The sequence below is a fragment of the Schistocerca cancellata genome, chromosome 3 (assembly GCF_023864275.1).
Source record: "Schistocerca cancellata isolate TAMUIC-IGC-003103 chromosome 3, iqSchCanc2.1, whole genome shotgun sequence".
Lineage (NCBI taxonomy): Eukaryota > Metazoa > Arthropoda > Insecta > Orthoptera > Acrididae > Schistocerca > Schistocerca cancellata.
Window position 1 is genome coordinate 884,194,813 of NC_064628.1, and position 27,685 is coordinate 884,222,497.

Genomic DNA, 27,685 nt, shown 5'->3' on the forward strand with positions numbered 1-27,685 from the left:
ATCGAATGGAAGGCTAGAACAATAGACTTGGACGGTTCTGTAACAAGTTAGGCTGTGACTCCCTAGACTTGTGCCATAGCGTTGAGAGCTGTAGAGTCCACTTAAGTTGGTAAGTGGGTAAGTTGTGTACTACACATACGAAGCTGCTACCCAGGTAGCTGACTGTGTATGGGGGTTTACGCAGGATTTTTTTTTCAGATAAGGTGACTCTCCATCAGTCCAGATAATGGTAGCTGTACAAGACCCGGAAGTATCATTTTAGAATCCAAAGAAATACTGCCCCCCCCCCCCCCTCCCTTCCCGTGCCCTGCAGGAGAGAGTGTTGACGGCGTAGTGGTTAACTGCCGAAACATTCATCACAAAGTGCTAGAATTTGAAGTACTCCTGAAAAGTAGTGGAGCTCACGTAACACTAGGCACAGAATGCTGGTTAAAAGCGGAAACTGATAACGGTGCAATGTTTGGGAAGATCTTAAGTATACATTGAAAGGATAGGCTAACGGGAATGGAGGTGGGGCGATTGTTGCAGTAAACTGAAATGCATCAAGATAGCAATTGAAGCTGCATGCAAGAAGTTTTGGGCAAGACTCAGGCACCTTTTAGTGATTACTAGACTTACTTCCACATGCAGCTGAAAACTTTAGAGAAAATCACAGTTTATTCATACGTAAATTCACCAGTCGTACTGTACTCATCGAAGGAAACTTATCTAACAATCAGTTAGGATAATCACAGTTTTGGTAGTGATGGGCATGACAAGCCACCTTGCGAAAAATTACTAAACGTTCTCTCCGAAAACTGTCTAGAAGAGATGACCCTGAACCTAAGTCATGACATTACTGTAAAAGGTCGAAAATCTTATGTGATGTCATAATTAAAACAGGAACTGATGACGGCGTCCCGTTCTGTTTGTTTGCTTACCATGAAGTGGGAGATTTGAAAGTGATTCGACTACAAATTTATTTTGAATGGTATCCAAAGTGTACGTTTCCAGACATGGATCCCTTAACAAACTTCATCTACTAAGTTCCCTCTGCAGCCTCTAAAAGCCGGTAATTGGAAATGTGAAACAGGCCTTATATTAGGTCTAACATCAACAGACTTGACCTCTTTCAGAATGTCCACAATGAAACTGATATCAGTGATAGATGTAGCAACAGTAATTACCAAAAGTACAAAGGGCAACTAAAACTAGTAGAAAGATTTATATCTTCAGCAAATTAGATAAAGAGGCAGTAGTGTTGTATGTCAAAGAGGAACTCGAAATATTTAGCTCTAGACAGATGCATGTCAGGTGACCATGCATTGGATAGATATGTACCTAGTAGAACAGTTCATGATGAGAGGGACCCTCCAAGATCTACAGTGATTATAAAGAAACTTCTAAAGAAAAGGACACTACTGCATAATAGTTGTAAAAAGTCACAGGGCTATAAACAGAAAGACGCTGAATGAAGTGAAGACACTTGTGCATAATAGGTGTGGAAAAATCAGGGGGTTATAAATAGAGAGACGCTGCATTAAATTAAGACACTACTGCATAATAAGTGTAGAAAAATCAGGGAGCTGCAAACAGAGAGACGCTGGATGAAATTCATAAGAGTGCAAGTCTGAAAACCCAGAACACCATAAATTCAAGAGGTGCAAAGCCCATGTTACGATACGCAGTAGCAGCAGCGCTCCAAGCGTCCGGGCAGTGAACTTCGAATAAGGAAAAATATTGCGCTAAAAATCTCATTCTTGCCTTTCGAAACTTGCAGATTAGATTACAATGGCGTACCCAGGATCTGAACTAGGGGGGGGGGGGGGGGGTAGGCAGGTCATAGTAGTCTCAGGAAACAAGGACTCGAGACAACATACAGCACTTCTTATTAAATAAAACAGTAAACTAGTGAAAAACTGCGGATATCTTCTGGGGGGGGGGGGGGGGGGCAGCTGCCCCCCCCCCTACCCCTCGCTGAGTACGCCCATGTTGGATGACATCATTTTTATGTACTAGGTACTTCAGCCCAGTGCCGCTGCTCGTGCCTTGAAACCGAAATGTTTTTTTATCACCTGACAGTGAACTCCGAATCCGGGAAAATACGGAGCAAAAATGCGTAATCTTGCTTTTCGAAGTATGAGTTATTAGATGACAACACCTTTCGTTGAAACTTTGTACATGGGCCTTGTAATCTGTTGGTAAAGTACGTGGCTGGAAACTAAAGGGGTTCTTGTTACCTTGCAAAGTAATGTATGTACCAGGTACGTGATACATTGTGTTACATGTGTAACAGTGTGTTCACATAGAAATGTACAAAATGTGTGTATGCATGACATATGTCTGTATCCAAAAATATGCGTGCAGTTAACGAAACCCGTATCATGTACCGGTATAAGGTCAGTGTTTGATTAATAATTCCAAAAGATTGCTGCCGTATTTCGTCTTCAGCTCCTTACTTACAGTGCAACAACATAGGAATTAAATGGAGAATTTAATTCTGTAGTATCTTAAGAGAAATAACTGTCAACAAAGTGTTTCAAACTGTTGTTACCCTTTCACTTGGTCAGATGAAAAACGATGGACTAACCTTCGCTCTAATATTGGGACTTTCCGAGAAATTAGGTTAACTAGACTACTAGAAGTACGAGACATATCAGTCGATTCAACTGGTGAAATCAATTCTGGATTTCAGCTCTAAAAGGGAAAAAAACTATAACTTTCAGTTCCAATTCGCAGAGTACCGAATGACAGAAACTCCACTTTTTTGCCTTCCAACATCTGTCTTGCAATTAGATGTTGGTTTCAAGCCGGCAGAGATGGCCCATTCGCTCTGTCGGACGCCCAACACAGACGCACGATATGTTTGTCGGTCGGCCGAGGAATCTGTACTGTCATGTTAGTTTATCGTACACATTAATCTCCGACAGCGTTTAAAACAGTAAGTAGGCCTATTGAAGGGAGAGTGGAATATGACCTTAAGAAAATGAGATAATGGTTGCAAGAATGTAGAGAAAGTCTGGTCCCTTTCACTGAATGTGAAGTTGCCCTGAATTATGTTCTACGTATATGACTAAGAACAGCAGTTTTCTTAAAGTTTCTGCCCCTTGGTTGTTCAATGTGTTGCTTTTCTTTTTCTTCCGAGACACCTGAACTAAACGATTCACTCACATTTATAACATAACTACTGGGAAGGAGAAGGAAGCGCATACTTTCTGCTGTTTTCGGAACCGCATATTCAATCAAGTGCTAAAATTAGGAAAGATGTGTAAGAAATACTATTTATCGGGGCGTTTATAGTAACTCAGCCAGCGCATCTTGTCAAGGAAGTCTTGAAATCAACAATGAAATCCTGACAACAAATAAAATTTAGAACTCTGAGACGTTATGGGCATGGCAGCTGAGACTACGGCAGGATTCGAATACATGTTGTTGAGGTTAGAAAAGGAGCCTAATTCTCAGAGTGTTGCTAAATTCTGTTAAAGTAATAGTGTTAAAAGTTTAATTTCAGTGCTTTACAGCTACAGAGATATTATACGGTACCGCCACCCCAAGAAACTTCGTGTTCGTCGCCAACAACTAAAGATTTGTGAAGGCTAAGTTTTAGTTTATAACATACTAATTTCATTTACGCAATTAGTAATTTTGATTCACTTCAGTGTTACCAGAACATAAATTCATACAAATTATTTGACAAATTTTTATGATTAATTTTATGCATTTTATTGTCGCCATATCTGGCGTTCGATTCAGCAGCAGTTTCTTGAACATTGCCGGTACCTTTGTGGTACTGTATAAAGTTCATTAATCAAACTGTTGAGACCAGATTGTCTGTTAAAAAAAAAAAGGCTCAAATGGCTCTGAGCACTATGGGGCTTAATAGAACTACTTAAACCTAACTAACCTAATGACATCATACACATCCATGGCCGATGCGGGATTCGAACCTGCGACCTTAGCGATCGTGCGGTTCCAGACAAGCGCCTAGAACCGCTCCGTCACCCCTGCCGGCAGAGAGTGTTTTAACCTCATCTTTTGTGACTACCGTAATTTTGATTTACGCCTTTGAATAATTCTCATTTGCGATCTATTTTTGGCAAAATAATCATATCTGTCGTTGTTTATTAGTTCAATAAATCTTATTAATATTTCAAATGCATTTCAGTGTAGGGCAGTATTAAGTAATTACACACAGTAGGATCAGAACAATTGTTTGTCTCAGAACTGCCTTGCCTATACATCTACATAGAAGTAAGATGCATGCAAAAACAGATATATACAAGACTTCGGAAGACTACAACAGCAATAACAAAGTATATATATATATATATATATATATATATATATATATATGAAGTCTTGTTTGATGCAGCTGTCGTATCTTGTGCAAGCCTCTTTATCTCTTCTTTTAGTCCATTTGTACCATAAATTTCTTTCATTTAACGAATTATTTCAATACCAGTCGTACACTGAGAAGAAGCTGTGTCGGAGAAGTAACTTTTTGACACACTTCCCATGGGAGACTTTTTTTTTTTTAATAGAAGTTGGTAATTTATTATCAAGCAAGATCTCCATAGAGGCTATCTCTTAAAACAATAGTGACATTTGTGAAACCTATGGCCTGTTAAGTGGATCTTGTTATTAGTATGAGTTTGATGACAGTGAATATCATTGTCCAATATGAAGAGATGCATATTCTCCAGAATATAAATGCAGGGAGGATGTAAAATACTTATATTGGTCTTGTAGTAGTGTGAGGTGGTACTTTTTTATTATCCTTAAAGATTATTTTCTTCATCATGAACCCTTTTTGTCTGTAATGAGCCTCACAAAGGTATAGGGAGCATAAAGACAGAATTGAGTACAGGTCATTAAGTCACATCTTTGATGGAGTACTGTTAAGCCCTAGCAAAAAGTTTCTCTTCTTTTAAGTAGCTTATGTTTGTGCACATTCTGTTGCAAAAAGTCCATCCGTACTCTAAGAAAGTTTATTTCTTTCACTTGCTCTATTACTTTGTTATGAAGAAATGTGGGTCTGGTGTGAATTCCATTGCTTTATAAGAGACTTAAGACCATGAGGGCTGTTCTGCTTCTATTTAGCAGTAGTTTGTTGTTATAGATCGAGTGCAGAAATCTTGCTATCAACTATGCCAGTACTTATACATTTCAATGAAATGTTCTGGTAGAGCAGGTTCATATCATCAGCAAATCGACAGGATTTGTGCGTGCTAAATTACTGAGTAGGTCATTGATACACAGCAGGAAGAGGGAAGGCCCTATGGTGGAGCCCTGTGGGATACCACAGGTTACGAGTGCTTTCTGTGGATTGAATTCAACAAATTACTTCCCAGAGAGATAAGAGCAGAATCCTTCATTTCAGACTCATCCAATTTCATAAGCTTCCAGCTTATGCAGCAGCAGGGAGCACTTAACAAAATCAAATGCTTTTGTGAGAGCCAAAGAGCCCAGAAGAAAAATGTTTCTCATTAACACATTAAAGCCTCATGTTGCAATATGGCAATGGTGTGCATGGCTCTATTGTTTATTCAGATTTAAAACTAGAGTGGTAAGGAGCGTTGCATTGAATGCTCTGACGTATGTGGAACTTAACAATATGGTGAGTGTTGGTCTTCACCTATCTGTTGTGCTATCACAGAAGAAACAGGACAGTTGACAAATGCTGCAAGAAACATGAGTGTGCACTTCGAGTAAGTTTATTATTAAGTATATGATTGTTCAAGAAAGGTTATAGGTAGTGGTGTTATATCTATGCAGCTGAATGTGATATTATAATGGCTCTAAGCGCTATGGGACTTAACATCTGAGGTTGTCAGTCCCCTAGACTTAGAACTACTTAAACATAACTAACCTAAGGACATCACATACATCCATTCGAACCAGCGACCGTAGCAGCAGCGCCCTTCTGGACTGAAGCGCCTAGAACCGCTTGGCCACAGCGGCCAGCTTATGTTATAATATTTAGTAATTTGAATAAATTATGGCCAGAATATCTTAGTTTGAACATTGCTGCTGCTGTATGGCACCATTAGGCTTTGCATTACCTATGTTATTTTTTGTGTTCCTTTTATGCTTCATTGGCACGACTTTCACTTCCTTTTCTACCTCCAACCAATGATGATGCTGTACCAAATCCTTCATTGTCAGAGATAGTGAAATGGAGTAATGAAAGAGAAGCAAGTCAGTCACAGTGGATAAATGGAGCAGATTTTGACTTTCAGTCCTATACTCCTATACTTCATTTTTTGAAGCTGATTATTCTAAATATAGAAGCACATCAATTCTGGAGATTTTTGAAAGGCTTATAGATAAGAAGATAATTGAGCATTTAGTTGATGAAACAAGACTTCATGTATTATTTATTAACTGTCCTGATCCAAATATAACAGCTGATGAGATTCAATCCTTCGTTGTAATTTTGTTTGTTAGTAGGTTCAATATTCCACCATCTAAAAGATTTTGTTGGGATAATATTGAAGACGTGAAGAACTGAGCTATGTGTAACTCCTTGAGAGGTGGCACAGATTTCTACAAATCTGGCAGTATGTGCATTGCACGAATACCACCAGAATTGACCCTAGTGAAAGGCTTGGAAAATCCGTCTGGTTATGGAAATGCTAAAGAAGTAATGTATAGAAATTTTGCAGCTGAAGAAAACCTGGCATATAATGAAGGCATGGTTAATTATTTTGAGTGCCATGGTTTCAGGTGATTTATTAGGCATAAACCAGTAAGAATTGGGTTCAAATTATGGAGCTTCAATGCAAAGAATGGTTATTTGGTCATTTTTGAGCTTTATCAGGGCAAATGTCTGAAAGGAAACACAGAGTATAGGAAGGTATTTGGTAAGGCAGTGAGCCCCTTATGGGAATTAGATGATGAAATTCATTTCATTTCATTTCAGGGGAAATGCAAGGGCAGAGAAAACTGTTGACAACATCACATAGTGGATGAACAGTTTGAATTGTTTTTTATTAAGATGTTGGATAGTCCATTGGTTTTGGAAGCATAAGACTATTTTATTAGCCTAATGATTTTCAGAACTTCATGCTTGGATACAGGCAGCAAAGAGAAGCTCTACTTTTCATTATGGGTGTTTTAGAAGGGAGTCTGCGCCCAAATGACAAGCCATTAGCAATGCTGGTGAAGTGCAGATTAAATGCATCACACTTTCTGTTGTGCCTGCAACTAGATTTCTGTTCTAGCATGTGTATTCTGGTTGTTGCTGCTTTGAAATGTTCTTTCGACAAGTGTCTCACAAGGCCTTACATTTGTTGGTGAATTCACTTACGTACCTAACAGCATGCAGTTGCTTAGTCCTCTAAAAGTACTGTATTTAGGCTTTTCTTTTGTTGGTGAATTCATTTACGTACCTGTTGGTGTGCAGTTGCTTAGTCTTCTAAAAGTATTTTGTTTAGGCTTTTATTGTAAATTTTGTAGTAGTATTGGAAATGTGAATTATTGGTGGTTATGCTTTGCTCATATTAGTCTTATGTGATATTCTAATGCCTTCTGCTATGTGCACATAATTTAGTCTTCCACTTCTGTTTTGTAACACCACAAACTTCAGAGAAAAGAGATTATTGAAATCTTTGAGTCTGCATCAAGAAAGGCTGCCTTTTTTCTTGCTTCGTTATCCTTTTTATATACTCTGTGCCATGATATTTAGATATCCTGTTGGCTAACCATTATCTATCTAAACCAATTACTCAGTGAAACATAATTACTGTTATGGAATTGTGGTGTAAATACGTTCTAAACAGAGATAAGTGTGAAGAATCTCTTTGCATTAATGAGGAATATTGTCCACTTCCAATTCAGACCTAAAAAGTCATGCTGGATGCATTCGGTGTTGCAGTGATTGCATCCATGGTTTGCAATACCAGCATTGGAAAAGAGTGGCAGTCAAACTTCAAGTTTATTTGGCTGTTGTACAGGAAGAATAAGCCCAATTGCAATCTGCAGTTAGCAGCAGCTATGTTAGGGCCCGATCAGATGACTAGATTATGGTCAAACCATTTAAGTCCATGAAAAGTTTCAAGAGATGCTGCAGGACATTAGTTTCAGTGCTTCATACACCACATCCAAACTATGGAGGTATTCAGGTACAGTCTGACAGCACATGGTATTAATATGCAAAGTATCAGTATATCAAGAAAGAAAAATGTTAGTAATTACTTTTTTATTTGTTTATCTAGCCTGTTGGTCGTATGCAGAACAGTGCACTAAGTCTCAACTTAACGTCACTCTAGTGTTTACAAGGAATAAAGAAACCATGTTTATATGTTAATATTACAAATTACCTATATTGAAGGTCATGTACTGGCTTTCAAAATAAAAGCAGTAGTGCTGTAGACATTCTCTATTATACCTCCAGTGACTCTCTTTTAGATACTGAACGTTCCCAGAGCATCTGGTACATTTCCATAGAATATGAGGCCATATTTCAGCTGCACATTCAAGTATACTTAGTAAGCACTCAGTAGTAACTGATCATTTATACACCTGTATAGGACATTTAAGAAATCATCATCATCATTTAAGACTGATTATGCCTTTCAGCGTTCAGTCTGGAGCGTAGCCCCCCTTATACAATTCCTCCATGATCCCCTATTCAGTGCTAACATTGGTGCCTCTTCTGATGTTAAACCTATTACTTCAAAATCGTTCTTAACCGAATCCAGGTACCTTCTCCTCGGTCTGTCCCGACTCCTCCTACCCTCTACTGCTGAATCCATGAGTCTCTTGGGTAACCTTACTTCTCCCATGCGTGTAACATGACCCCACCATCTAAGCCTGTTTGCCCTGACTGCTACATCTATAGAGTTCATTCCCAGTTTTTCTTTGATTTCCTCATTGTGGACACCCTCCTGCCATTGTTCCCATCTACTAGTACCTGCAATCATCCTAGCTACTTTCATATCCGTAACCTCAAACTTGTTGATAAGGTAACCTGAATCCACCCAGCTTTCGCTCCCATACAACAAAGTTGGTCAAAAGATTGAACGGTGCACAGATAACTTAGTCTTGGTACTGACTTCCTTCTTGCAGAAGAGAGTAGATCGTAGCTGAGCGCTCACTGCATTAGCTTTGCTACACCTCGCTTCCAGTTCCTTCACTATGTTGCCATCCTGTGAGAATATGCATCCTAAGTACTTGAAACCGTCCACCTGTTCTAACTTTGTTCCTCCTATTTGGCACTCAATCCGTTTATATTTCTTTCCCACTGACATTACTTTTGTTTTGTAGATGCTAATCTTCATACCATAGTCCTTACATTTCTGATCTAGCTCTGAAATATTACTTTGCAAACTTTCAATCGAATCTGCCATCACAACTAAGTCATCCGCATATGCAAGACTGCTTATTTTGTGTTCACATATCTTAATCTCACCCAGCCAGTCTATTGTTTTCAACATATGATCCATAAATAATATAAACAACAGTGGAGACAGGTTGCAGCCTTGTCTTACCCCTGAAACTACTCTGAACCATGAACTCAACTTACCGTCAACTCTAACTGCTGCCTGACTATCCATGTAAAGAACTTTAATTGCTTGCAAAAGTTTGCCTCCTATTCCATAATCTTGTAGAACAGACAATAACTTTCTCCTAGGAACCCGGTCATATGCCTTTTCTAGATCTATAAAGCATAGATACAATTCCCTGTTCCACTCATAACACTTCTCCATTATTTGCCGTAAGCTGAAGATCCGGTCCTGACAACCTCTAAGAGGCCTAAACCCACACTGATTTTCATCCAATTGGTCCTCAACTAATACTCGCACTTTCCTTTCAACAGTACCTGAGAAGATTTTACCCACAACGCTGATTAAAGAGATACCTCTGTAGTTGTTACAATCTTTTCTGTTTCCATGTTTAAAGATTGGTGTGATTACTGCTTTTGTCCAGTCTGATGGAACCTGTCCCGACTCCCAGGCCATTTCAATTATCCTGTGTAGCCATTTAAGATCTGACATTCCACTATATTTGATGAGTTCCGACTTAATTTCATCCACCCCAGCCGCTTTATTGCACTGCAATCTATTGACCATTTTCTCCACTTCCTCAAATGTGATCCTATTTCCATCATCATTCCTATCCCATTCTACCTCGAAATCTGAAACATTACTGATCGCATTTTCACCTACATTGAGCAACTCTTCAAAATATTCCCTCCATCTGTCCAAGGCATCCACAGGATTCACCAGCAGTTTTCCTGACCTGTCCAAAATACTTGTCATTTCCTTCTTACCTCCCTTTCGAAGACTGCTAATTACACTCCAGAATGGTTTTCCAGCAGCTTGACCCATAGTCTCCAACCTGTTTCCAAAGTCTTCCCAAGATTTCTTCTTGGATGCTGCAATTGTCTGTTTGGCTTTGTTTCTTTCTTCAACATAACTTTCTCTGTCTACCAGGGTTCTAGTATGTAGCCATTTTTGATACGCCTTCTTTTTGCTTTTACAGGCTGCCTTGACTGTATCATTCCACCAAGCTGTTTGCTTCATTCTACTTTTACACACTACTGTTCCAAGACATTCTTTAGCCACTTCTAGTAGGCCTACTGTGTCCCTGTACCTTGTCCATTCCTTTTCCAATGACTGTAATTGACTACATTCAACTAACTGGTACCTTTCTGAGATCGCTGTTATGTACTTGTGCCTGATTTCCTTATCCTGAAGTTTCTCCACTCTTATCCTCCTACATATGGACCTGACCTCCTGCACTTTCGGCCTCACAATCCCAATTTCACTGCAGATTAAATAATGATCAGTGTCATCAAAGAATCCCCTGAATATACGTGTGTCCCTCACAGCCTTCCTGAATTCCTGATCTGTTATTATACAGTCAATGACAGATCTGTTTCCCCTGCCTTCCCAAGTATACCGGTGAATGTTCTTATGTTTAAAAAAGGAGTTTGTGATTACTAAGCCCATACTGGCACAGAAATCCAAGAGTTGTTTCCCGTTCCTGTTGGCCTCCATATCCTCTCCAAATTTACCCATAACCTTTTCATACACTTCTGTTAGATTTCCAATCCTGGCGTTACAATCACCCACGAGCAGAACACTGTCCTTGTCCTTGTCCTTTACTCTAACAATTACATCACTGAGTGCCTCATAAAAACTATCCATCTTATCTTGATCTGTCCCTTCACAATGCGAATATACTGACACAATCCAAATTTTCTTGCTAGACACTGTCAAATCTATCCACATCAGTTGTTCGTTTACATACCTTATTGCAACTACGCTGGGTTCCATTTCTTTCCTGATGTAAAGCCCTACACCCCATTGTGCTATTCCTGCTTTGACTCCTGACAGGTAGACCTTGTATTCTCCCACTTCCTCTTCTTTCTCACCCCTTACCCGAATGTCACTAAGAGCTAAAATGTCCAGCCCCATCTTACTTGCAGCCTCTGCCAGCTCTACCTTCTTCCCAGAGTAGCCCCCATTGATATTAATAGCTCCCCATCTCATTACCATTTGTTTGCCAAGTCGTATCTTAGGAGTCCCTGGTTTGTCAGTTAGAGGTGGGACTCTGTCACCTCCAAAGGTCCGAGGCATTTTGCTCTGATTGTTGCCAGCATCATATTTAAAGTACCAGGGAAGCAGGTTGCTAGCCTTACTTGCCCCGAGTCCCACTGGGTTTTACCCCTAACGGCTGTGGGACTAACCGGTGGATTTGGTAGTCTTTGCCATATGAGCACAAAGGTGACCACGACTCAGAATATGTCCGAGAAGCCCAGCCTTATTCCAAAGTAACTGGTATCCCGACTGTCAGGACCACTTACTTGGCCACTCATACGTTGCCCATGGTTCATGAACTAGGACATGACTACAGGAACCCACGCCATGAACCATCATTTAAGAAATAACAACCTTGCTTGCATTGTCTCGATGTCATGATCAACCTGTTATAAAGGACTCTGCAGCAATATTTCTTAGTATTTTAATACAAAAGTACCCGAAATGAGGAAAAGAGACTGAACATATCAATTCCAAGCTGAATATAGGCTGTCATTTAAGAAATAACAACCTATATTCAGCTTGGAATTGATATGTTCAGTCTCTTTTCCTCATTTCGGGTACTTTTGTATTAAAATACTAAGAAATATTGTTGCAGAGTCCTTTATAACAGGTTGCTCATGACATCGAGACAATGCAAGCTGCTGTTTTGACAACTACAGAAATTAGACACTGTTTTCTTGTTGTTTGTTATGAGCTGATTTGTTGTTGACCATTTACTGAGCAGACTTGTAACAGAAATTTTCATTTCTTTTTTACTAATAATGTTGTACCATCAGTGAACGGAGTTTCAAATGATGTACTGTGGCACAAGGCTTGCATCTAGCTCGCAACTTCAGATGGAACAAACACATAATGGGACAGCACTTACTGGATTGAGGGGGTGTAGCTGAGTCATTCAGCATGTCTAGTCCCTGCCAGGTGAACATAGCATGTTCTGCTTTTGCCACACGTCATGTCTGTGCTAATGACAGTTTATGAAAGTTTCTACTTTGATTGTGCAATTCTGTACCCAGGAAAATGAGAAATGTTCCTGAACTCAGCATTCATTTTGTTGATCTTGTGGAGAAATATCTACATTTATGATCACAGATGTGCTGAACACAGCAAAAGGAATGGTGAATATAAAGTGTGAGAAAGAGTTAAAAGTGAAACATTGTAGAGAGGTAGACTATACTAATTGAAATTCATTTAATTTATTGTGGGAGGGAAAGAAGATGTGTAACTAAACAGAAATATGTAAGGTGGTTTTCTGTGCGACATATCTGCAGGTATTTGTACCCATCTGCTGGATCTAATGTAATATCAGATCCTTTCAGTGTATCTACATACAGTAGATACTTCATTCTGCAAAGGTAATGCTCGACTTTGGCTAAGAAGGAAATTACAGAGTTAATTTCTCAACTTCATAGTATTGTTTGTAGTCGTAGTTCCTGGTGGTTTTATAACTTTTTATGTGAGTAATCAGCATTATTCACCAGTGACTTAGAATACACACCATGATGAATCTATATAAAGTACTTAAACAGACAAGTAGCCTGAACTATCACATTGGTTTTATTCAGGTCTTAGTTTATTGTAGCATTGAAGATCCAGACCTTCGATACTATCATACTGAAGGAACACTCTACAGGCCTTCTTACACTAGATAATCTGTAATTAATTATGCATCTTTCATTGGTTAATTATGTATGAGGATTAGTCTCATTGTATATTTTGTGAGAGGAAAAGCTTCATCCTCAGCAAAATACAAGTAATAAGGAAATTCAGAGCCATCTTCCAGCAAAGACATAGGTTCCAGAAGCAGCAGTGTGCATCCAAACAATGCCTTATAAAAAAATAAAAATAATTCTTTTAATATGCTCCCATCACTGCTGTTACTATACTCCTCAACATCAGTTGATAAAAGTAATCCATCTGCATCTAAAATGGCTAACAAGACTATGGATTGTAATTTAAAATACTGATCTACAATTAGAAGGAGCTTGAAATCTGATGTGTTTTCTGTCGAAGCTACCAATACAGTTCAGTAGATTCCATGGTTACAAGTAATAGCCAGATCATCTTTCAGATCTGCTAAGGTATCTTAAGATCCTATTGTTTTGGTTGTTGCTGTAAGTGCAGTCATCAGTCAGAAGACTGATAGGGTACATCTGTCCACACTTGTGCAAATATTTTCATATGTGTATAACTATTGCATGTGACATCCATTTAAACCTGCTTGCTGATTTCAGGCCTTGATCTCCCCTTACAATTTCACCCAGCCCCCACCTACCTCATCCCATTCATTACCAGATTAACTACACTCCTGGAAATGGAAAAAAGAACACATTGACACCGGTGTGTCAGACCCACCATACTTGCTCCGGACACTGCGAGAGGGCTGTACAAGCAATGATCACACGCACGGCACAGCGGACACACCAGGAACCGTGGTGTTGGCCGTCGAATGGCGCTAGCTGCGCAGCATTTGTGCACCGCCGCCGTCAGTGTCAGCCAGTTTGCCGTGGCATACGGAGCTCCATCGCAGTCTTTAACACTGGTAGCATGCCGCGACAGCGTGGATGTGAACCGTATGTGCAGTTGACGGACTTTGAGCGAGGGCGTATAGTGGGCATGCGAGAGGCCGGGTGGACGTACCGCCGAATTGCTCAACACCTGGGGCGTGAGGTGTCCACAGTACATCGATGTTGTCGCCAGTGGTCGGCGGAAGGTGCACGTGCCCGTCGACCTGGGACCGGACCACAGCGACGCACGGATGCACGCCTAGACTGTAGGATCCTACGCAGTGCCGTAGGGGACCGCACCGCCACTTCCCAGCAAACTAGGGACACTGTTGCTCCTGGGGTATCGGCGAGGACCATTCGCAACCGTCTCCATGAAGCTGGGCTACGGTCCCGCACACCGTTAGGCCGTCTTCCGCTCACGCCCCAACATCGTGCAGCCCGCCTCCAGTGGTGTCGCGACAGGCGTGAATGGAGGGACGAATGGAGACGTGTCGTCTTCAGCGATGAGAGTTGCTTCTGCCTTGGTGCCAATGATGGTCGTATGCGTGTTTGGCGCCGTGCAGGTGAGCGCCACAATCAGGACTGCATACGACCGAGGCACACAGGGCCAACACCCGGCATCATGGTGTGGGGAGCGATCTCCTACACTGGCCGTACACCACTGGTGATCGTCGAGGGGACACTGAATAGTGTACGGTACATCCAAACCGTCATCGAACCCATCGTTCTACCATTCCTAGACCGGCAAGGGAACTTGCTGTTCCAACAGGACAATGCACGTCCGCATGTATCCCGTGCCACCCAACGTGCTCTAGAAGGTGTAAGTCAACTACCCTGGCCAGCAAGATCTCCGGATCTGTCCCCCATTGAGCATGTTTGGGACTGGATGAAGCGTCGTCTCACGCGGTCTGCATGTCCAGCACGAACGCTGGTCCAACTGAGGCGCCAGGTGGAAATGGCATGGCAAGCCGTTCCACAGGACTACATCCAGCATCTCTACGATCGTCTCCATGGGAGAATAGCAGCCTGCATTGCTGCGAAAGGTGGATATACACAGTACTAGTGCCGACATTGTGCATGCTCTGTTGCCTGTGTCTATGTGCCTGTGGTTCTGTCAGTGTGATCATGTGATGTATCTGACCCCAGGAATGTGTCAATAAAGTTTCCCCTTCCTGGGACAATGAATTCACGGTGTTCTTATTTCAATTTCCAGGAGTGTACTACTTGACACCTCAGGATATGTCTATCAACCTAGCACTCCGTGTAGTCAAATTATTAGATAAAGATATTTTCTATCCAATTTGTTCATCGAGTCATTCGTTCATCATATTCTGTAGATAATAAAGATAATAATAGATAATAATATATATCTGTATACTGTCATTAGTTATTTGGTCCACCCATTTAATCTTCAGCATTCTTCTGTAGCACCACATCAGAAACTTCCATTCTCTTCTTGTCTGTCATGTCAGTCACCAAAATTTGACTTTGGATACTTAATTTTTGGAGTTTATTGAGCCTGAATAAAATTCATATAATTGTTAGGTGTCTAAGGTTGATGACTCACCAAATTGTCTGCAATGCTAGTTGGTGAACAGCCAATTGATATTTGAATTCCATAAAACAGTCCATCAAGATATATATATGTGTGGTTTGAACATTTGGTTTTGTAATATTATCCATGGATACTTAATCAATGTAACACAATGTACAAGTTTGACATTAATTGGGTACAATCACACACTAATTGGATACACTCAGGTTCTTTCTTTTTGATATTAGTATTGTCTTGATTTTATCTACTTTTAAAGATATCTGGTATTTAGCCCACTATGTGAAAAGAGTGTCTAATTTGTTATGCAGTTTCTTTCAATCAGCTGAAGAAAGACAAATATTTATTAAGGAAGACAAATATTTATTCAGCAAAAATGAGTGTAAGAATTATGGACAAAGTAGGGAATTGCCTAATTTTCAGAATCTTGGTAATTCTCATACTCACTTTTCAATGCATCTATTCGTATTCATGACTAAAAATAAAAATAAAAAATTTACTTGTTTGCCTAAGGTTTGTGGTACAAAAGAAACTGTCATTAATAGATAAAACAAGAAGTAGGAAATTTACAAATTCGAAATAGAATTGAGAAACAATGCTATTAGCTACTACTCTTACATACTGTCAGATTCTTTTTGTGCAGTGCTTGAAATGAAATGAGCGTATGGCTTCGTTGGCCGAGAGGCCCCAGTTCGGGGAAGTTTGGCTGCCAAGTGCAAGTCTTATTTCCTTCGACACCACGTTGGGCAACTTTCGCGCTAGTGATGAGGATGAAATGATGATGAGGACAACTCAACACTCAGTCCCTGAGTGGAAAAAATCTCCAACCTAGCCGGGAATCAAACCCAGGCCCACTTACATGGGAGGCGAGCACATTACCACCGAAGTATGCAGGTGGACTGCAGTGCTTGAAGATACGTGTTAACAGCTTTGTAAATGTTTTCCTAGTAAACAGGCTTCAGTAGTAACAGCACATAGATAATTGTAATTCTGTGATAAAAAAGAGGCTGATGACGTAAATATAAAGCAAGCAGTTAGTATATAAACTGCAGCTAGATTGTACAAGGGCTTATTCTTTTCTTGTCCACCCCCTCAAAAAAGAAAAAAGAAAAAAAGGAAAGATAGTAGTAACTTTCTTGCTTCTTTCTGTACCATGATTTTAATATGCAGAAGCACATCTATAGCAGCAGTTTAGTGACAGGCAATTATTGTGCTGTGTATGCACTTTATTTTGTAACAATGTTATGAAAAAGATAGTTGCTGCTAACCATATAACAGAGATGCTGGATTGCACATAAGTACAACAAAAAGGCTGTCACAAAATAAGCTTTTGGCCAACAAGGCCGAAAGCTTATTTTATGACAGTCTGTTTACTGTCCTATCTGTGAGTTAGCATCTCCGCTATATGGTGAGTAGCAACTATCCTTTTCATGGTATTGTTACACTCCATCTTACACTTTATTTTGGCTGCTTTTAGAGGAAAGTGCAAGGTATGGAGAAAGCATTCATTCTTAAGAGTGTTGTGAGAAGCAGTGTTGTGGGTAAAGCCCTTCTCCCTCCACACAGTGCAGGTGCCAAATCTGTGCTTTGTTCATTATTGTAAATATCTTTTCTTATTGTGTATAGTGAAATTTCCTTTGTATAAAGGAGTAATATGTAGTGTTCATGATACATTAGGGATTGCTTCATTGCTCTTTAGTACAAAACACATTGAAATGAACATGACAGTGGCTGCTACAATTATACTGCACACGTTATTGGTTCATTGCTAAGGTTCATAGTGGCTGATCACAAAACAGTAGTGGCTCTCAATCTTCTGATTTCTACGAGCTCATAACTGAGGAGTTCAGGTGCCAAGATGAAATGTGCATGCATTTGAAATTATTTTCTAACATTTATTTGTCTCTGTTATTAGATACCCTCTCTTTTAACCATTCTTTAAGGTTCTCCTTCATGATAAGATGATCAAAACACAATGACTGAATGGAAAAGATGTGGTCAAGAAGAAAAAGACCTGAGAAGTGTCACACACACACTCACACATATATAACTTTTTGAGTGTTTAAGCTGTGAATTTCAAGAATGATGTCAGTGCTCTCAGACTATATTCGTACAATATTTCTGCAGATATTAACAATTCCACTGATATGTGTGATTTGTGACATCTTTAGGTCCAAAATTAAGTGGGTAGTAGAGGATCCAGACTGAGGTACTTTGCATAATGTTTTTGCAATAAAAAATTTTAATCTTGTAGTGACAATGTAACCTCATGGCAATTGTTCAAAGTAAACACCAGTATTAATACATATATTACAGTGTCACAGAAAATTTTGCTACCCTCTCTGAAACATCCCTGTTATCTATTGTATAATGACAGAGACATCTAAGACTGCCAGTCATATACATCCACATCCATACTTGGCAAACAACTGCAAATTGCATGGCAGAGGGTGCTTCCTATTGTTCCTCCTATTAGAGTTTCTTCCTATTCCATGTGCATGTGGAACAGGGATAAATGGTTGGTTAAATGCCTTTATGTGTATTGTAGCAGCCTGTTATCAGTTAGAGGGGCCGCACAACAGACAAGCAAGGTGGGCTGCCAACCTTCCTTCAAGAGCTCGCCAGTGGATGTAAACATCAACAGACTTTCTGCATACACACAGCATTACATTGTGAAAAGCCATGTGACAGGGATCCACCAATTGTAAGTAATGTGACTGCATGTAGCACTCTGCCAAATCGGTGTTATAAGCACACCAGCAGAATCAGACTGGCAGTGTGTACCTACAGATAGGACAGCACCGACCAATACCTACACTAGCTCTAGCCTTGTAGACACTTGCTGTGGCCTTCAGTAGATAGTTGCATCTTGTTGGGCATAATGCCACTTTGCAATTGTGTAACCAGTATTTGGTTATTATTTCTTTTCATTGTCTTATGTGACTTTTGCCACCACAAGAATTGTTGGGTTTCTTGTTGTTCTTCCGTGTGGAAATTAGTGTATGCCAAGAAGGCATTTTAGTTAAATAAAGAGTGTTCAAACTTGATTGTTAGTTCTTTCCTGCTGACTGCAGGACGCTACAGTTATTAGCAACAAGGATAAAACTTTCATTTTTCAACAAAATGGCCTCCTTAGAGGAATTTCATCATTCTTTGATGGAAACTCTACAGCAGATTCAGACAGCACTCACAAGGTCAGAACATCGCCCTCACTCCCCAATATTGCAAGCGGTAGCTCATAGAGGATTCCATCGTGGATAAATTGAACACTTTGTGGCTCCACCGACGTTTCCGGGTTTTGATAGGTCTGTCGAACCATGGTCAAATTATGTCGAATGGTTGGAACAACATTTACTGGCACCAGAGAACGCCAGGTGGCTGACCCAGTTGGCCTCTATATGCAGGCTGGGAGCAAAAATTGAAGTCAGGCTCTTTTTTGTTTTAAGCAACAGTCGGTCCACAGGAGTATTGTTTAATTCAACAATTGAACCCTGAGCAGTCCCCTCAAGATTTATCGTTTACCCATATTAAGGACTGCCTTTTTGAGTATTTTAAAGCACAAATACATGTCACCTGTGCCTGCCAGACCTGCTTTTCTTGTCAAATGTCCCCAGGTCAGACATATCGGGAACGGATTACAATGCTTCAGGGTCTCCCCCCACGACTGCAAATTCCAGTGTGCCAGTGTTGCCTGCAAGCAGTCTTATGCCTCTTCATTGATTCAAGTTATGGTGGTGTTCACGTACCAGATGAGGGTCTTTGGGCTGATATTTTGAAGTTACAGGACCTGTCCCTCGACAGCTGTCTGTCATGCGTTTGAACAGTCTCACCAGCTACAACCACCACGTCTTGAGCCAGCTGTTTTTGCGGCCCACCAGTAGCCTAGTGCCGAGTGGGAGTCTTGTTGGTCCATTGGTAAATCCCGTGGCGGAAAGTCTTTGGCCCATTTCCATCATGTCTGGACAGTTTCCGTATTCACCAGTGGTCAGACTGCCCCCACTGGTGAGCAAGGTGCATGGCTTGCAGCCAAATGGGCCATATCACTGTTATCGCTGTTGTGTGTCAGGCTTTGCAGATGCCACACTTCCTGCCAATGCACAGACTCGTCACAAATCATCACCACCTGACCTGGAAGCCTCACATTCCATTGACAGACAAGTATTCTCCATCATTCCCCAGTTGGGAGCCCATTTCCTCCTTACCTTGGAGGTCGCGCATATTCCTGTCATCTTCCAAATAGACACGGCATCTTCTGTTTCTCTTGTGGATGGTGCCACATGCTAACACTTGGGCTCACCAGCTTTGTCGCTGTACACTTGTGCCTTGCGTGGTTTCAGTAATCACCATATATCAGTCGATGGACTTTTTTAACAAAGATCTCCTACAGCGGTCGTTCCTTCACCGCCCAGTTTTTGGTGGTTGGCTCCCCCGGCACTACTAACCTTCCAGGTGTGGACATTTTTGGCCATCTATGTTCGTCAATGCAGGACGAGATACAGGTGGTTTCGATCCTCTCCTTAGATACTCTCCTCACCCCATTGGTCAGCAAATACGAAATGTTGTTTTCATCCTCCACAACAGGGGTGAAGGGTTTCACCGCACATGTTGAGTTTCTTCCCTCTACTGTCCATCATTTTTTTAAGGCCTGCCCAGTCCCCTTTGTTCTCTGCAACAGGCTCGAGGTGTAACTTCACTGCTCACAAGACAAAGGCATCCTTCCTACATCGTGTACAGTCACTGGGCGATGCCTATCATGTTAGTCAGGGAGCTGAACGGTGCTTTATGCATCTGTGGCAATTTTAAGGTCGCGGTCAATTCTCAGTTCGTCATCGGTGCATATCCTTTCCCATTGGTGGATGACATACTCACACGTCTTGCAGGCTCAACTGTTTTTGCCAAAATTGATTAACGCGATGCATATTTGAAGCTGCCATTGGATGAGGAATCACAGCAGATACCTAGTCATCAATACCCCGCGTGACCTTTTCCGGTACAACTGCCTCCCATTTGGCATTGCCAGCACCCCTCCCATTTTACAATGTATTCGGAACACCTCCCAAGTCAGGCACCCGTTGCGGCAAATTATCTGGACAATGTGATCGTCGGGGACTCGTCCACAGTGGACCTCACAGACAAGCTGGATAGGCTGTTTCAGGCTTTTCCTGAGGCTAACCTGCATTGCCGGAAAGAAAAGTGTGACTTTTGCACACGAGGTCAGTTATTTTGGGTTCACAATTGATGGCCGTGGCCTACATGCCTCTAAGGGGTATGTAGAGGTGATTCAAAACCTGCCTCAGGCAACTAAAATTCGCCCTCAGTCAAATTAACTATTGTCAGTGTTTTATACCCCACACTGCCGAGATGTTGGCGCCCCTGACTGGGTTGTTACACAAGGGTGTACGTTGCATTTGGGACATGGCATGTATGCAGGCTTTCACAAGTCTCAAGTTGGTTCTCTTCTGCCCTCCTTGTCTGGTCGCTTATGACCCTTCCCTGCCCCTCATCGTCACTGCCGATGCGCTGGACTATGGCCTGGGTGTGGTCCTCTCTCAAGTGGTCAACAGCTTTGAGAGGCTGGTGACTTTCACATCCAAAAAATTGACCAACACTCAAACCAAGTGTAGTCAAATCGAAAAGGAAGCTTTGGCGCTGGTTTTCGGTCTGATGAAATTCTATGATTTCATGTATTGTCATCATTTCCCTCTGCAGACCAACCACAAACCTTTGGTTTCTTTGTTTTATCTGGGTGCCGCAGTGCCCACCCGGACATCTCGTTGCCTCCAGCGTTGGGCACTCTTCCTGGCGACGTTCTACTTTGATTTTGTCTATCGTACCTCTGAATGGCACGCAAACACCAATTTCCTTTCCCAGCTGCCTGCCGGAATGGACCGTGAGTTTGATGCCTCCCCCTTGGTTTATTTCCACGTGGAACCGAAAGTGGATGCAGCTCGGGATGTGCTCCCATTGCATGCCGATGCGGTCCGGCAGGCCACCACTCAGGATCAGACACTGCAAGCTCTCCGCCATCAAATCGCTGCAGGTTGACCAACCAGCCATCACAGCGTCCGGGTTGCAGAAGTCCAGCATTTTAGGGATCATTGGGACAGTCTCTTTTTCTGCAGTGGCGTCATCCTTTTGCATAGTTATTTGGATGTTCCCAGGGTGGTAATACCACATGCTTGCTCCACCGTGTCCTCGACCTCCTCCACGCTGGCCATTGGAGAATCGTCCTCACCAAACAGCTTGCCCGCTGACGCCTTTATTGGCGTGGATTGGATAAAGACATTGCCTCCCTCGTGTCGGTCTGCACCGTGTGCCAAACACATCAGACAGCACCCCCGCGCCAGTAATTTTCATGGCCAGATGCAGCTGCTCTGTGGGAACATCTCCACTTGGATTTCGCAGGGCCATTTCATGGTTCCCAGTGGCTCATCCTAATTGACTCCAGGTCGGGATACTCTTACGTATCCCGCATGATGAACACTACTTCTGCTGAGACTATCAAAATTTTCCGGCGCCATTTTGCTGTCGAGGGACTCCCCAAAACGATCGTTACGGGTAACAGTCCACAGTTTACTTTGACTGAGTTTAAGCAATTTTGTGCTGCCAATGGGATTTCCCTTGTCCACACCATCCCACTTCATGCTGCGTCAAACGATCAGGCAGAACACTTTGTGTGAACATTGAATACCCAGCTCGATAAGCTGCTGAGCCATCACCTGCTGGAAGAGGCCGTGCTTCTTTTTTTTACTACATACTGCACCGCCTCCCAGGCCAGCGGAGATACTTCACGGTCACCCATTCTGCTCTCCCTTACCTCTCCTTGTCCCTGACACTTCTCACCCTCCCGCCCGCACTCGTTCCACGTTGGGCAGGAGGTCTGGGCGCAGATCTCTTATCCACAGGCACGCCGGGCACCTGCCGTCATCACCAAGCTCTGTGGCCTTTTGATGGCGTCTCTCCAGTGGACCAATGGTTCTGCCACCCACTGGCACCTCAACTAGCTCTGCTCCCATCTGGTGGACCACAATGCCCCAGGGGAGCTACCAGTGCCTCCGCTTTCGCCTCCAACTCAGCTGATGCCTCCACTGCCAGCTGCCCCAACTGCATCATCGCCTCCAGCCCCTGCCGGCCATGACCCTATCGACATCAACCAGGACGCCCCTACTCCTATGGACGTTTGTGGTACTGTGCATTCTTTTTTCCAGGGGAGAAATGTAGTGGCCCGTTATCAGTTAGAGGGCCCACACAACAGACCAGCAAGGTGGGCTGTCGACCTCCTTTCAGGAGCTTGTCAGTGGACGTAAACAACTGACTCTCCACATAAACACAGCACTACTTCATTAAAAGCTGTGTGACAAGATTCACCAATTGGTAGTAATGTGTCTACGTGTAGCACTCCGCCAATTTGGTGTTATAAGCACGCCAGCAGAGTCAGACCATTAGTGTGTACCTACAGCTAGGCATGCTCTGGCCAATATGTATGCCAGCTGTAGCCTTGTAGACACTTGCGTTAGCCCTCAGTAGAAAGTTGTATCTTGTTGGCTGTAACGCCACTTTGTAATTGTGTAGCATAGTATTTGGTTATTATTTCTTTTCATTGTCTTGTACTATTATCAGGCTTTTGCCACCACAAGAATTGTTGGGTTTTTTGTTGTTCTTGAGTTTGGAAATTAGTGCACGTCAAGAAGGCATTTTTAGTTAAATAAAGTGTGTTCAAACTTGATCATTAGTTCTTTCCTGCCAACTGCAGGACGCTACCAAGTGTGCTGTAATAAGTCTAATCTTGTCTTCATGATCCCAATGGGAGTTATACAGATGAGGCTGCGGTGTACTTCTAGTTCCCTCACTTAAATGCCAGTGCTTGGAACTTCATAAGAAGGCTTTTGCATGATTGTTAGAACCTGACTTAAGCTGTCTGTCAATTCAGGTTTTTCAGCATTTACGTGAAACTCTCCTGTTCCTCAGTAGATTGGGTGGACATTTTGTAAACCGATGACTTAATGTAGCTCTATAGAAAAAAATTCCAAAGGAATGAAATCTGACAAATCATGCTGCCCTCTGGACAGGACACTCATTCCAGGAAATGACTGTTGTTCAGATACTTACAGATGTTAGTATCAAAGTGAGATGATGCTCTGTTGTGTTGAAACCATCCCCTCTCACGGACAACAAGAGGTGAAGGAGATTAGTGTTTAATGTCCTATCAACAGCAAGGTCACTCGAGGTGGAGCAGAAGCTCGGATTAGGAAGGATGGGGAAGGAAACCAACCGTGTCCTTTCATATGAACAATCCCGGCATTTGCCTGAAACAATTTAGGGAAATCACGGAAAACCTAAATTAGGATGGCTGCGTGTGTGTTCGAAGTGTCGTCCTCCTGAATGCGAGTCCAGTGTGCTGAGCACTGCGCTTCCTTGCTCGGTAGACAACGAGAAGTAAATAAAGTCTGTAAGATCACTTACTTGGTTGTAGAAATTTTCATCCTTGACAGCACCTTTAAACTAGTAGTCTCTTGCCAAAAGTTGGCTTGGCTATTTAACTATTTTGAGAAATAACAGATTTAAGACTGCAGCTTTTAAATTCATTACTTGGTATATTTAATTAAGTTTAAATTACCACTGAGTGATGATCAGTTCTTTATACAGTCCCTCATACAATTATCAGTTTGTTGTTTTATCCCTGAGTGATGTATCTTCACTCATTATGCACGTGTGTCCATACAGTTCTCAGGCCTGCATATAGAGGCCAACTGGGTCAGCCACCTGGCGTTCTCTGGTGAGCCATCAAAGAAACAGTATTATGTAAGTAATCACAAATGAGTGATGTTCAGTGCTAAGCATGACCTGTATCTCGCATGTTGCGGTATAAAGTACTGTCTTCCATAAATCGTGTTTGTTCTGGCTATGGTAAACGTGGCAGCAAACGAGGGTTACATTTTCTCTGCGTGTTACTATCAGTGTTAAATCACCCGACAAACATCTTGATGGAAGAAATACTTCAATGTTCATTTCCCAGTAGCGAGATTTCATGGAACAACAGCACACTCTCACCACTGCTCTCAGTCAAGTGGCGTCTGCGTGTTCACGGCAGGTTACTCTCCTGTCAGTGCAACCGTTGCCATTTCCGGCATACAATGAATCAGTTGCAGATTGGGACTTCTACAAGGTGTGGTTACGTCAATATTTCCAGGTTTTCCATATGGATGACACAAACCTTTGTAGGCCTGTCTTTCTTACCAGGAGTTCAATGGATGTTTGTGGTGCCAACTTGCACCTTTACAAGAACCAGCCAGCTAATCATTTGATGAAATGTGCAAGCTTCTCTCACCCTATTACTTTGAATAATTCATGTCATTGTGATGCATATAGAATTTTACCATGGTCAGAAATACCCAAACCAGTCTTACAAAGCGTGGGCTGCAGAATTAAATAGGTTGAGCCATTGTAAATTTGTCAATAGCAGCCTTCATGAATACTTTGCTGATCACAATGGTGCATGATGTTATTTGTCTGGCCCTGGATAGGGAAATCCACAAAAAAGTGCATCAGTGTGAAAACCCAATGTTTACAAATGTGTTCAATATATCATAGTGCTTTGAAGTGTCACAGACCGCAGGCGATCAGATTACTGCATGGGGAGGAAGTACTGGAAGTGGCTTAGTCATCCCTTGTTAGGCACGCTGTAAGTGTTCAGGAGGATGGGGGAGTCATTGCAGCGGTACAACCTGTGATTCAGCGTTGCAGGCGGCAGCATCAGTTACAGCCATAGCACTAACAGGTCGCGTCACAGCAATATCTGTGTGTATCTGAGTGCCCTCTTTCCGTCTCGCTCATACTGCTTTGTCCAACATGGCCGGCCGCTGTGGCCGAGCGGTTCTAGGCACTTTAGTACAGAACCGCGCGACTGCTATGGCCGCAGGTTCGAATCCTGCCTCGGGCATGGATGTGTGTGATGTCCTTAGGTTAGTTAGGTTTAAGTAGTTCTGAGTTCCAGGGCACTGATGACATCAGATGTTAAGTCTCAGAGTGCTCAGAGCCATTTGAACCATTTTGTCCAACACGAGAGTGCTGCATGCCCATTGGGCTGTTTGCAACAATTGTTGAAAGAAATGCTACATTGCATCAGTGTGAAACTCCTCTTCAAAACGTGGTGACCACTGCAGTGACTTTATTAAATGCATGGACTTGGACTCCACTCTTCCCATGTTTCATGGAAGTTGGTTAGCTACAATAAACAGCAGATACCAAACCTAGGCCAGTTCTCCACTCCTGTCTTCTACAAAGCTGTTGTTCAGCCTCCCACCTTCCTTGTTGTGGATCATTCCCATACTGCAGACCTGTTCAGGTTAGATGCGTTGAAACTTAAGATTTCTCCATTGCCAATGAGGTAAATTTAGTGTCAGATCAATTACCCTATCAACACTGGAGACTCTCTGCTCTGAGGTTTTGTCTCTGTTTTCCTCTGGGCACAGTTGTGCTACCAGTTTTCAGGCACCCATTAGCATGAAAGAGCCCGCCCACCTTCGCCCCCCCCCCCCTTTTTTTATTTTGCTGTTGGCCTGTCACATTGCATGGCTCTGTCAAGGCTGAATTAGACTGTTTGCCATCGCTCAATGTAATTCAGCCTATTTCTTCCAGTGAATGGGCTACACCGCTGATCATCATTAAGAAGCCGATGGGTTAAGCTTCGCCCCTGCGGTGACTCCAGTGTCATGATTAATGCACAGTCTGTGACACGTACATACCCTTTGCCCCACACTGATGAATTGCTCACAAAATTATGAGGCAGCCACTAATTTTCAAGACTGATTTATCAGAAGCGTACCTCCAGCTCCCTTTGGATGAGGCTATTCAGCACCTTCTCATTGTCAATACACCTTTCAGCCTATACCAATAACAATGCTTGCCTTTTGGCGTTACCAGTGCGCCTGCAATTTTTCACCAGTGTTGGTGCACAAATGCACGGACAGGTCTGAACAACCCATTGCTTAAGCTTCTAAGGCTTAAATCCTGCTCAGAATTGATATTCTTAGATTGAGTAGAAGCCTTTAGTGATTGTGTTCGCCCTTAAGACATTTCACATCTTCTTGTGTGGTTATAAGTTCCATTAATCACAGATCACAAGTCAATGGTTGCTCTTTTCAATCCTTTGGCTTCCTTGCTGGACAAGGCAGCACATTGTTTACAGTCGTGGGCATTTTTCTTGTTGTGTTATCGTTATGGAACCGACCGACAGCGCAACACGCCAACGCCGACGATCAGGATGAGTTGCTTTGTTTCTATTTATGTACTGAGAACCAGAATGCGGTCGATGGTTTTCCCATCACTAGTGCACAATAGCATTGACCATTGCCATGAATCCTGTACTCAGTCGAGTAATAATTACTTCACTCTCCAGCACCGCCTTTCTGTGTTTGGCGAGTTCCTTTTGTTAGCTACAGAGGACACTGCTCCCCAGGTTGTGATTCCCTCTTCCTTATACCATAATGTCCTGCAGCTTCTGCAAGTCAGTCATTGGGAACCTCTCACAACAAAGTTTTGGCATGCTGGTATTGGTGGGGCATAGATGGGGACATTATGCGGCTAACCGCTGCTTGTATTCAGCAACAGGTGACTCTGCAGACGTCTTTTTCCCCCTGGCCAATATCACAGCACCCGCGAGAGGTCTACATGTTCATTTTGCAGGGCCCTTCTAAATCATCATTGGCTCATTGTAGTGGATGTCAAGTCCAAATTTCCATAGGTGGCACATTATCCAAACACGTCCGCGGCGGCCATTATTTCAGCCCTGTCTAAGATTTTTGCAATTGAGGGACTTCTGTATACTGTGATTACCAATACCGGCCATCAGTTTGTTTCTTGAGAATTTGCATATTTTCGTCAAGCTAGTTGTGTTCATCTCACAGCTCTCTTGCTTCATCCTCAGTCTAATGGTGAGGCTGAATGCACTGTCTGGACATTTAAACCTCAGATATGGAAGTATGTATCTGGCAGATTTCCTCAAGCTGGTTCAGACTATTTTTTTTTAATTCATTCCATTTGAATCCAATTGGGGACAAGAGCCCGGCAGAGCTGCTACATGGACGCCAACCATGGACCCT